The sequence below is a fragment of the Sorex fumeus genome, unplaced genomic scaffold (assembly GCF_029834395.1).
Source record: "Sorex fumeus unplaced genomic scaffold, SorFum_2.1 ptg000128l, whole genome shotgun sequence".
Taxonomy (NCBI): domain Eukaryota; kingdom Metazoa; phylum Chordata; class Mammalia; order Eulipotyphla; family Soricidae; genus Sorex; species Sorex fumeus.
The window spans coordinates 43110345-43123753 of NW_026606185.1; positions in this window are offsets into that span (position 1 = coordinate 43110345).

A 13409-nucleotide genomic window follows, 5' to 3' on the forward strand; every position below is an offset into this window, starting at 1 on the left:
TTTATCATGTTAAATTTACTTCTTACTAATATTTTTAGTCATTGTGTATGAAAATAGTAAGAGATATATTAAGCTTAAAAGATGGCTCTTACTGGGGGCATCTTGTTATGTCTCCCAGACTACGGTTCTCAGGCCAGGTTAGTCTTCCCTAACCCCAGCAGTTACTTCTTTTTGGGTCATGGCAGAGTTTGTTCCATGACCATGCTCTAAATTTCTTACAACACTTAGCTTGTCCCTTTTCAGTGCCAGGGTAACTTATAAAGCTTGCCATGGGTCCATCCTTGTCCTTCTCTAGGACGTTCCTTTCAGGGAACTTAGGAAATAAGGGCAACTGAGGCTTAAGTCAAGTAAATAAAATGGATGCCCAGGAGTGAATAGTATTTGGAGTCAATTAACTCCCATGTTACAAAAGCATAACAGCAGCTGTTTTCCTGTGCCTATACCCAAAAGACATTGATAAACCATGCAAAGGACACAGAGGAAAGAGAAAAGCAATATGAGATTATTAGTGCCTGATGGAATTAAGTGTGCCTTGGGAGCACTGTTGCTGGGAGTAACTCAATAAACCTGAGCTTTCTGCAGGAGGATCAAGGACAAGCCAATTTTATCCAACAAATATATAGGTACTAAGTAAGTCATTTCATTTTTTTCAGGGGCAAACAAGGAAGCAAAACAGCTATGGATGCAAGCTAAGGTAAGTAATTTACAGAAATTAGCTATTAATTCATTTAAAAGGATTAGACAAGCCAATATTCAGGAAGGATGGTCATTAAATGATTCACTTAGCAACTATTTTGAGAGATTCACTGAAAAGGGCAATAGAGGTGAAGCTAATGAGTATGTCTATAAGATGCTATGCTAATATTTATACAGTCTGTCTTCCGACTATCTAGAAGTGGGACTACTGGTCAACGGGGTTAACAAAAAAATTTAAGAAAAAAATATGATATAAAGGGAACGAATGCAGAACTGGAATATGCCATTATATCTTTTACCAAATCCAACCATGAGAGTAGTTAAAAATGTTTCTTGCTTCATTCCTATCTTCCAAATCGCATGTAATTTTTCCTTTGGCCAACTCTAATCTGGGATAATGGTGGAAAGGCATATTGGGAAAAGTAACTCTAGAAGAAATATAATTCCAGTTGAACTAATTTTATATCTTCAACTTTCAGAGTTGCTACATATTTCATTAAATAATATGTTCAGTTAGTTGAAATTATGCTTCTGGATTTTCTTCATTTTAAACTCTTTGGAATAAAACTATTAATAGGACTTCGTTATGCAAAATACATATCTCAATTTTGTCACCAAATTAAGCCAAGGAGAGCAGATATTAAAAGCATTAGCTAGATATATGAATAATAAACTTTTCTGACTACATAATCAAAATAGCTTAAGAGGGAATTGAGTAAGAGAAATTTGCCTTAACTTCATATCAGCCCTAATTTTCTAGTGTATTTTGACTAAACCTATATACAATATTTTACTATAAAGTAATAGAAAATATATATCATTTTTCATGTATTCACATTTTAGCCCACATTTACCCAATTTCTGAATTACACGATGTAAATACTTTATGTATTTTGTATTTATATGCTTCTAAAACATAAAATGCATTTTATTCTATAATAAAATTAATAACTACAATGATATATATGTATATATACACACACATACATTTTCTAGAGCTTACTGAATTTTCTTTTTTCATACTATTTGGGTATCAGCTTCTTTCTCTCCTTTCATTCAGTCTGTAGTAGCCACTGACTGGTTTTCAATCATTATGTGATTTTTGTTTCTGCTTTCTGGAGACAATAGTCCATGACCACTGATGCTTAATGGTGTTCAAATAGTAGTCAGGAAGCCATGTGATGTTGAAATCAAATGTGAGGACTCCACACTCTAAACATATGTGTCTTCACTTGAACAATGTACCCTTCATCTCAGTCATTGGTTTTATCTTTTGTAATGTATGTAAATAGAATGAAGTATTCTATATTTTGTGTTTAACAGCTTTCAGTTAGCATCACTGTATCATTGTCATCCCATTGTTTATAGATTTACTCTGGCAGGTGCCAGTAACGTCTCTATTCTTCCCAGCCCTGAGATTTTAGCAGCCTCTCCTTACTCATCTTTCCCAATGATTGGAGGCTCTTTCAGGGTCAGGGGAATGAGACCTGTTATAGTTACTGGTTTTGGCTATTGAATACACCATGGGGAGCTTGCCAGACTTTGCCTATGCGGACAGGATATTCTCAGTAGCTTGCCGGGCTGCCTGAGAGGCATATATATATACATTTTTCTCTATGATTTGTTACCTACAGTCTGAACCCCATCAAACATGGTGTTGTAATTATGGACAATGGGTAGGAAGTGTCTTATACTGCATTGTGTGGCCGCTTCACGTGGCAGTGGTTGGGTAGTGGAGGTCGGCTGCTGGGGCTGGGTCCCTTGGGGTGAGGAGGGCTCTCACCCACCCCCTTCTGGGGTGACCCAAGTGAAAACAACCTGGCACAGAGTCAATTAGCATAGTACTTAATAAATGCATTAGTATACCAGGAATTCATTTCTTGCAATTGCTAGGTATTAAGTTTTTAAATATGCCATATTTTGAAAATTCATTCAACAGTTTGCTTCCAGATTTTTCTTTATTTCTTCTGTGGACCATGAAAATATGCTTGATTCTATTAGAAACTGCCTGTCTGAGACTGTCTGAGTTCATCATGTCGACCAAGACCATTCATGGTAACTCACAGTTCCAGAAGGCAGAATCTAAACGATGGACATGGGAGTCTCCCGGTGGACGATTCCACAACGAAATAGACCACATCATATTCAATCGACGGTTTTGCCTGACTGATGTCGCTGTTGTCCCAAAATTTCGAACGGGATCGGACCACCGTTTCCTTCGTGCAAAATTCTACTTCACAGAGCGGGGAGAAAGGGCTGCAAAGTTCAAAAAGAGAACTCCCAGAATGAACACCAACTGGGAACTCTTTGGTACTATTGCGGCAACATGGGAAGATGCCATTGTTGACAACATTGACGAGGAATACGATCGACTGGTTCAACACCTCCATGAATGTGCGAGGAACGCCAAGAGAGAGATAGCCACAAAAAGTCGCCTATCTTCGAAAACTCTTGAGCTAATTCGCCAGCGTGGTTTGGCGCATGCCTCAGGCAACCGCAAACTAACGTCCGAGCTTGCAAAGCAGTGCAGAGATGCGATCAAGGAAGACCTCAAAGAGAGAAGAGCAGAAGTACTGGTAGATGCGGCAGAAGCCGGGAAAAGTATTCGTAACGCCCGCCTGTCCTTCGCCAACTATAAGACCAAGATGACTGCCCTCCGATGTCCTGATGGATCCATCACATCCTCCAGAATGGCAATGGAGAAGATTATCCATGACTTCTACTCAAATCTCTTCGATAGCCATGTCCACTTGCCGACATACCAAATTCCACAGGATGGGTATGTCGTTCCTAACGTTCTCCCTTCCGAAATCCGACACGCCATTTCGTTGGTAAAGAAGCAAACAGCACCCGGCCCAGACAAGGTCAGACCTGAACACCTGAAGAACCTGCCGTCAGTACTCATCAATACACTGGCTCGGCTCTTCACTCGCTACCTGTCTGAATGCAAGGTTCCGTCCCAATGGAAAACCAGCAGGACCGTACTACTGTTCAAGAAGGGAGACATCCATGACATTGGCAACTATCACCCGATCTGCCTATTGTCTGTCATCTACAAGCTGTTCACTCGAGTCATCCTGAATAGGATTGGCAGAACACTAGATGAAGGACAACCATGCGAGCAAGCAGGGTTCCGCAAAGGATTCAGCACCATCGACCATATCCACACGGTAACCAAGCTCATTGAGGTTTCTCGGGAGTTCAAGATGCCGCTCTGCTTAACGTTCATTGATTTAAAGAAGGCCTTTGATTCTGTTGAGACAGAAGCGGTCATGGAAGCCCTAGCCAATCAGGGCATTCAAGCCCAATACATCAGGATCCTCCGTGAGCTGTATTGCGGATTCACTACCAGGATCTCACCATTCTACAAAGAAGTGATCGTTGATGTCAAGAGAGGGGTGCAGCAGGGTGATACCATTTCACCGAAACTCTTCAGTGCCACCCTCGAGAACATCATGCGACGACTGGAATGGGAAGGAATGGGAGTGAAGATAGATGGTCGGCAACTACACCACCTCCGCTTTGCTGATGACATTGTTTTAATAACACCAAACATCAGCCAAGCGGCACAAATGCTGGCCGACTTTGACCGTGAGTGTGGAAAGGTAGGACTACAGCTGAATCTTACGAAGACAATGTTTATGAGAAACAGCCTTGTTCCTGACGCCCCATTCGCTCTCAATGGAATGACCATCTCCGAATGCAACAGCTATGTGTACCTAGGTCGAGAGGTCAACATGACAAATGACCTGGCACCCGAGCTGCGCAGGAGGAAGAGAGCGGCTTGGAACGCCTTCAAGAACGTCGAAGAAATAGCTAAGAGGACGAAGAACCTCCAGCTCCGGGCACATCTCTTTGATTCCACTGTTCTTCCTACATTAACATATGCCTCAGAGACCTGGGCCCTACGCAAACAAGATGAGAACGCCATTCAGGTCTCCCAGAGAAGAATAGAAAGAGCTATGCTTGGAATATCACGTTTCACTCAAATGAGAGAACGAATCCGGAGTTCTGACATCCATCGAAGATCAAGGATCAGGGACGCTGTCTCATATGCCAAGGTGTCGAAAATCAGATGGGCTGGTCACGTAATGAGATTTAAAGACGACCGTTGGACTAGAGCTGTTACTGATTGGATTCCACGGGATGTCAAGAGACCGCGTGGCCGCCCACCTACCAGATGGTCAGACTTCTTTGTCAAGATCATGAACGATCGGTTTGAGGCCCTCCATGTTCCCGGAGCGAAGAGATGCCATTGGGCTACACTAGCACGCGACAGGGACAAATGGAGATGTTACTGGCGCCCACTTGAGCAAATCGACGACTAACGGGAAGTTAAGTGACTAAGTGACTATTAGAAACTGCCAAGCACTTTAATAACAGCACCTAAAATTTTGCATTTCATCAATAGTATACTAGAGTTCTAGTTGTTCAACAGACTCACAATTTTTTTTTAATTATTTGTACTTATAGATATGGAGTGGCACCTTCCAGGAGTTTTTGCTTCTCTTAAAATTGATGAAGTTAAGTATTTTTTCAATGCATATTTGTTGCCATTAGTGTATCTTTTTAATGAAAGCACACAATTAAGTATTCTTTTCAGTTTGAAATGCATTTATCTTAATGAATTGTGTTGGTAATTTCTATAGTCTAAGTCCTTAATCAAATGCACATTTTACAAATCTCTTTTCTTTGTATTAGCTTAAGATCTTATTTTGCATTTTTTGAACATCCAAATTTTAAAGGTTAATATTTTTAATTTCTTTTACAATTAAATAAATTGGGTAACAATGTAAATGTTTAAATATTAATAATAATTTATAGCTTATTGCACATATTAGAAAAAACTGAATATTAATAAAATACACTTTGAGACATTTATGCAATAATAAATAAAGATAATAGAGGAAAATATAGTAAAAATGAACATAACTTGAAAAAAAGAAAATATTTATTGCATTCGAGTATTTAACAACGCCCAAAGCTTTACCTTAAGTAGATTACTAAAATTCACAAACTTTAGGAAAAATTCACTGGGAGAAATAAAGGCTTAATTAAGTTATTATTTATGAACTGATGAAGAATACATCACTATAGATCCTGTGGTTATTAAAAGAATGCATTCTGAACAAATTTATGTTAATAAAATTAAAGTGTTTCATGTTGAATAGAGAAATTAATTACTTAAACTTATTCAGGGAGAAATACAATATTAAATACATTTATGATAAAGAAATAGTATTTAAAAATACAATTTCAAATTTTAAAAACTCTACCACTGGTTTTAGATGATGACACTATGCTTAAGTTTTCTACCTTAAAAATAAAAATAATATAAATATTTAATATTATGCTAATTTTGAGAGAATAACAGAAGATATATTCCACAATATATTTTAGAAATGTATTTAAAACTTGTCATGAAATTTGGTAAAAATTAACAATGAAGGAGCATTACTAAATAGTTCCAAGAATATAAATAAAAATATCACTAAAAACTATCTAGAACTGTATGTTAAATTGTACAAAATGAATGAAGATCCATTACCAAATTGGGTTAAGCTCAAGGATAAAGTCCCATGGAAAATTTAAAAATCAACATAAATATTTCAATGTATATAGCTAAGGAGAAACGTATTACCAAATAAAAGATAAAAGAAAATTAATAATTTCAACAATTTGTCATTGAATGTGTAGTACATAACTAGGACAATTAAATTGTTTTATCTGTCTTAAATGCACTACTTTAACAATAAGAATAAGCCAGCACCAGTAAAAAAATAACCATAATGCAAAGGCAGTATTTTTTGTTAAAGTGAGAAATAAGTGAGATTGCTGCTCTACCCTTTATTCAAGATTGTATTAAAAGTTGGAGATACTAAAAACAAAATACATATGCATACAATTCTTCATTATTTTATATAATATGTTAGTCTGCTTACAAGATGAAGCATAGGAAAGACTAAAGAGAACAACATTTATTGCATGCATAATAAGCTTCTAGAAACGAGATCTTGCACATCACTTACCAGTCAGGAAAGCATAAAGGGAGAATCTCATTCATGCCCTTTATCTAGGTTTCCATGGCAAGGGAAGGCAGACCAAGGCAAACAGTTTACATAGATTGGTTTGAATATTTATTTATTTATAAATTGATTTTACTTTCTAACTTTATTCAAAGAGACATTCAAAGTAACCAAATGAAGATGCACCCCTCAAGAAATTCTTTGCAAGATGATATTTTTAATGATTTGCATCTAAGACTAGCAATTATATCAGCCAACTCAAGAATGACATTTTGAAATCAATGAAATGCTGCTGTGTAGAATACACACCTGTACTATAATCCGAAAGAGAGAGAGAGAAAGAGAGAGAGAGAGAAAGAGAGAGAGAGAGCAGTGTCTTAGTAAGATATATCAAGTTGCACTTCGTACCCAGATGCTTCTCCACCTTTCACCTTGAAATTACTATCACTGGCTTTTCCATAGGGGTCAAACTTCAAAAGAGGTGCACACGAACCATCTTACCAATCCTTTCAGTTTACTGTGAAGGAGGGAGTTGCTTTCCTGAGAACAGGGGTTATGAAACAGGGAGAGAGTAAGGCATTGCAAATATCACATGAAAGGTAGGCATGTGTTTAGAGGCATCCTATGTAGCAATTCTAGGTGATTTCCTTATGGAAACCCTGTCTTTTTACAGAGAGCTAAGAACTGACTTCGTACAATTGTCCCTATATTTGGAGTCTTTACAAATAACCAAAACGTTGTTTTAATATGTCCGTCTGAGTTTATATCTACTTTAATTCTTCTGGCAGTCACTTTAAATATGGTTGAGACCACTGGTAAATTGGGGAATAGTCCTTTGATGACTATGGCTGAGCCATTATTGCCTACGGGCCTGTATGATGAAAAAAGAGGTATTCCAGAAGTTTCTTTAATTTGCACATAAAAGATATGCTCCTGGTTGAGTTCTTTTGTCAACTCAAAAAGTTTTTTAGCACTGTTCTGGGTAGTAAGACAGAAAGGATTTTTAGATTTAGAAACATAAAAAGTAAAAAAAAAATTAAAAACTGTAGAAATTATAAATAATGCCAATTATATGTATGTGAATGTACAGCAGCAAAAAAGATGAATAAGAATTTATATAGAGAAAGGTTAAAGGAAAAATAAAACTCATCATTCGCAGAAATTTTATTCTATATATAGAAATTCTAAAGTAATCTACAGAAAAAGATTGCACTTCAGAAATTTAAAAATATTTGTTAATATTCAAGCATTAATTGCATTTGAAACACTGATAACAAACAAAATATAAATAGAACTTTTAAAATGATAATGTTAGAAATAAAATAAACAAATTTTAAAAATATATAATATCATATTCTAGATCTCTATAGAGTGGTATGCTTTTATGCGATATCAAACTGTTCTTAATGAAAGAGAAATATATAACATTTTTATGGCTTGAGAATACAAACTTCTTATAGCTGTCAGTGCTTCTTAATTTATAGACACTATGAAACATCAAACAAAAACTGCATCTTTAATCATACAATTATTGAATTGAATTTAATAATAAACAGTTTTCAAAAAGTGTATATCAAGACAAAGTGCTAAGAGTTATCAAGAGATATTTGAAGAAATAGCAATAAGGTAATTGGATTTATAGAATCAGAGAGTAAGAAAGTAAATCTTCTTTTAAATCTAGAGTAATTGGGATAGTCTGATTTTTGGTTTATGGTAATTAAATAGACCGATACAACCAAATAGAAAGCCTGGAGTGATTCATCCATTGTAGACACTTTACACTTGATTCATGAGAAAAGTAACAATGATGAAATTAGGCTATGATTCTTGCTTATAATATCCCCCAGGAGGAAAATCTAATCTCCATTATTAATAATATATAATTATCTGCTAAAACTGTAAATTACGGATTTGATATGTTTTAAAATGGCTACTTTCCATGGATAGAAGTTGTTTATAAATGAATAGGAGCAGTGGAGAGACCCACAGTTTACAGAAAAATGGTATACTTTTGTCAAGTGATGATTACACAGGGAAGAAATTTTAAACATGTATTAACAATTCTTTGTATTTTCCATATATATGGAAACAATGTCAAAGCATACAACAATTTTCACATACATGTATACATAACTATAATTATAAAGTTCACACATAAAAACCAAAAACTTTCTAGATTTCTGGGTGAAAAAGTTCCGTACTATAATTCTAACTCCTTGATATTTTGCATAATACTTCCTTACACAGTCTATTTGATCCTTCCTTATGCTTATTTATCTTATTCTGTGAAATGTTGATATCTAATTTCATTGTTATGAAATTTCAAAATCCATAAATATGCAGAATGCTGGCCACTAACAGTTATTGAATGTTCGAGACTGTCAGGCAGTGTAGAAAGTACTTCATACATATTAACTCATTATCATATTTAGTCCTTCATAAGGCAGTATTATTGCAGAGATCCTTTCTATTATGACTGATTTATTCATAATATAAATTCTACAGGACTGAGATCCACCTGTCTTGTTTCTTGTCAAATCTAATACCTGAATGAACTGAATGAACAACGTTTTAGTTTTGACCTCAGGGTAAACTTACAAGCAGTAACAAACATGGGTCACTATAAATTATAACCCAAGAATTGCCATTTGTTTTTTAAGACAGAGCAATTATATTTTAATTAAGAGAAATTCTCTAGGAAGGACATGAGTTAAATCCAATGTAACTCTTTCGTACCATAGATTCCTCTGAGAAGGAACTCAGGTTTCTTAAAGTACAAACATTCTAATTAGAACTTGAAATTTGGGTTTACATTCAGATATTAAAAATGAGGTGAAAACTGCTCTATGTGCACCATGAAAAATATACAGTTCCTTTTGAGATGGCGAAGAAAAAATGGAGTAAGAGAAGAGAGAGAAAGAAAAAAAGGGAAAAGGGGAAATAATTTACTGAAACTCTTAAAATTATAGCTGTGAAAACTTTATTTTTTTGGTGAAAATAAATTCAAGTACTGAATTTTCATACTGACATAAGTGGCATTTTATTTGACTATAGAAACATGAGACAGAACATATCACAAAACACAAAGTTCACAAATTTGCAGCATCCTAGGGAAAGCAATTGATCTGTCCCCAGTATGACAAAAGGAATCTGAGTTAAGATCATTAAGATATCCAATAGACTGGGGACCTGAACTTTCAATTGGGTTTTAGGAAAGTAAGAACAGAATGTTAAATGCAAGATCACAGTATGTTGTGGTAATGAAAATCCTTCATGAAGGAAGTAGGCAAGAAAATTCAATATGATGTGGAAAGTCATTTAAAACGCTTGCGGATGCAAGCTTAGAGTATTTATAATAAAGATAAAATAAGTATTCCACAATTATCCTTGTCTCTGTAGTGGGAGCTAGAAAGGAACATAAAGCAGGTTGCTGAACCCTCCTCCTCCATTCTGCAGCACTAAGACTTTCCTTAGAGGTCACACACAACACTTAGCTTGGAGCTCCCAGGATTATTGATAGCAGCAGCCAGCAGAATAAAAATTCCATAGGTAGGCAGTAAATATTTGAAAAGACCTTTCAGTTTGGGGAATGGTTTATATTGTTGCTTAAAAATGTAGTTTGAGAGCCATGGGAGCCTACGATTGGGTGCGGCATGTTTTACAAATGATACCCATTTGTCCTGAGCGAGAAACATTCCACCCTGTAAATGTCAGTTTCACAGTGACCAGATATGATGAATGAGTCCTCTGGCTCCTATTAATATGGAGGTCACACATTTAGGAAAAAATTAGAGACCATTGGAAAATTAATTCTCCCTCTCAGTGCGGCAAAAATGATAGGAAAGGAAATGGGGAGAGCAAGTTTGCAAAAATATGAAACAGCAAGTTTCTTTCTGAACGTCTCCCTCAGCCTCCAACTTCATAAAGGAATTATCTTAATCATATTGGGGGGAAAATTTTGAGAGGGCTTGAAATACGATCTCAGATGGAAACTACGACACAGGGAAGTATAGCATAAATTTCTAGGCACTCAAGCTTGGGATATTGCAGGCATGATTCCATAGCTCAACCCCTGAAAGGAATAATAATTACTATTTGGCTATTTGTCAAGGTGAGGGTTCCACTGGAGGGAACGTCTTATTCAATCTGGGAGCTGAAATTACACAACTGGTGAGATATTAAATAACAGCACAAAGCTGAAAAGGGAAAGAAGGCAAGAAAGTAGCTGAATTGTAAGTGAGGAATAAGTAGATAAAAAGTGTAGGAGGGAATGAATGTAAGAGTGATTGTATACGCTGATGCTAATTTTGTCCTCAGTTTGATTATATTTAAATTCACAGGATTTTTTTGTAATCCATTTATATGTCTGTTAATGACAAATGATATCACTTTGCAATTAGCAGGTGTGGTAAATTAATTAATCAACCAACAGATATTTATTAAGAGCTTAATATATTCAAAGCCAGTGCCAAGTGTACAGCACATAAAAATTATGTTATCGTTCTTATCTTGTAATTTTCGTACAGAATCAGCTATACACACAAAATATAACAATATAAAACAAAATCTGACACATAACAAACAAATGGTACTACGTATGCCAGAGAATTTCAGAGTGAGAAAGCAATTTGTTCTGCTGGGAAGGAATTAATGTAGGAACAAGAGGGAATGGAACATAGATGTATATTTGCTGTGCATTTGAGCTTTAAGGATTGTTTCTTTGAACATACACTCAACAAATATGTACAGTATAGAATTTTAATATTGGAACCAGGGTACTAGTTATTGGACACACAAACACACACAGATATGTTAATCTCTACTATTCTATGTGGATTATTTCAAAATATATAAAGTATTTTCCATTCCTCTTTTAGGCAAGCATTGGCATATTCTTGGGCAAAAATTGCCCTGTGTATGATTTCATTTTCGATGACCTGACTTTAAATATGACTCTGCACCAAGAAAATAATGAAAGTTTTTCAGTGAACTAAAAGTGTAAATTATTTTTTTGAAATCAGTGTGAATGTTGAAGGTTGGTATTTAATCTCTGGTATACTTAGCAAAAGATTGGCTTATATATGAGTTATCACAAAAATACTCAGGCGTCAACTGTTTTATGATGGAGCCCTGAAGACCCTGTACAGGATTAGAGCAAGGACAAGCACTTTTTTTTCTTGACAAAGGTATGAAGGTATCCATTATACCACCCTGACCATCAAATTACTCTCCGTTTGTCATAGCATTTAAAATTTACATGGTATTAGGACCTTAAATGTCAGAATTCCTGTTATAACTTAGACTCTAGTGTCTTTAATTAATGCTTCATGTTCCTGTTATGGTTATTTAGAATTTGCTGTAATCCCTGGAGCCATAAATTTCTTTTACAGGTCTTTACGGTATGAACTTTAACAAAACAGCTATAAAGGGGTAATAGACAAGGGTTGTATATCACAGAGTTGTGGTGGCAAGATGGGAAGAAGGAAGGAATATTTTGCAAACAGATTATAAGTTTTGTTTCTGTTGAGAGCTCTGGGATGCAAATTGGATATTAAATGTAGGCAAGAAAGTATGTTCTTCTTTTAATGTTTTAAATAGGAATACATTGCTAGTTTTCATAATATCATCAATTTTATTTAAGTATTACTTAATTCCAATCTATTTCAGTCATTTTTCAATCATCAGGTTCTGGCTATATGTTTTCCATTGTTTTTTACAATTGAAGTTACACAGAAAGGACAAGCCAAGTTTCTATGTCATTTATCTTCAAAAACTAGTTTTGGAAGGTTTAGCAAGGTTAGCATATATGAAGCAATTACAGGCCATTACCACACAAAACATAAATCTGCCACAATGCATAGAATAGTCTGTGAATTTTGAGTGTTACTGTACCTCATGGGAAAAGATCTGAAGGAACTAGAATTATCATGGGGTCCACTATAAAGAAGAAAACAAAATGTTGTAAAATGAATAACCACTGAAAGTGGGAATAAGGGAGAAGGCCACTCCATAAGAAACATTATTATCAGGAAATTCATAATAGTGGAGTAAAAGACACTGTAAAGAAGATAAAAACAAATCTTTAGACTTAAAATATAATTTTATTGATTATATTATTTATTTAAAGGAGCGAAGTTGTACGTAAATGTAGTGTTTGATATTTGGATTGTGCACATTTCAGATGCCTCGAGAGTAGTTTAAAATGATTCAAAAAGAAATTAAGAGGGACCACAAAAATAGTACAGCAGATAAGGTACTGAGCACAGTTGGATGAGGCCCCCAAAGCAAAAAACAACTGCAACAACAATTGCACCAACAATCGCAAGAACAGAAGAGGTATTAAAATCTCCTTTGAGGGATATTATATGTGACATTGTACAATAGATTTACTTGCTAACACGTGTTTATAAGTTTATGTTTATTACCGTATAAAACATGATATGTTGGAATATTTACATGCTAACATAACAATTTCATAATAGCTCTTATTTGCAGTACTGAGTATTCCCTGTTTCCATACCTCCCCACATTCATGTTCATTTTTAAACAGTTTTAGACCTTGCAATAGTGTTAAAGACTAAAATAAAGCCTCAAATTATTTCATAAGATAGATTCAGAGAGCTTATTAGTCACTAGTTTGAGTTAGTATTATTTTTTTAGTCTAGCAATGCTAAGCATCAAAGTAAT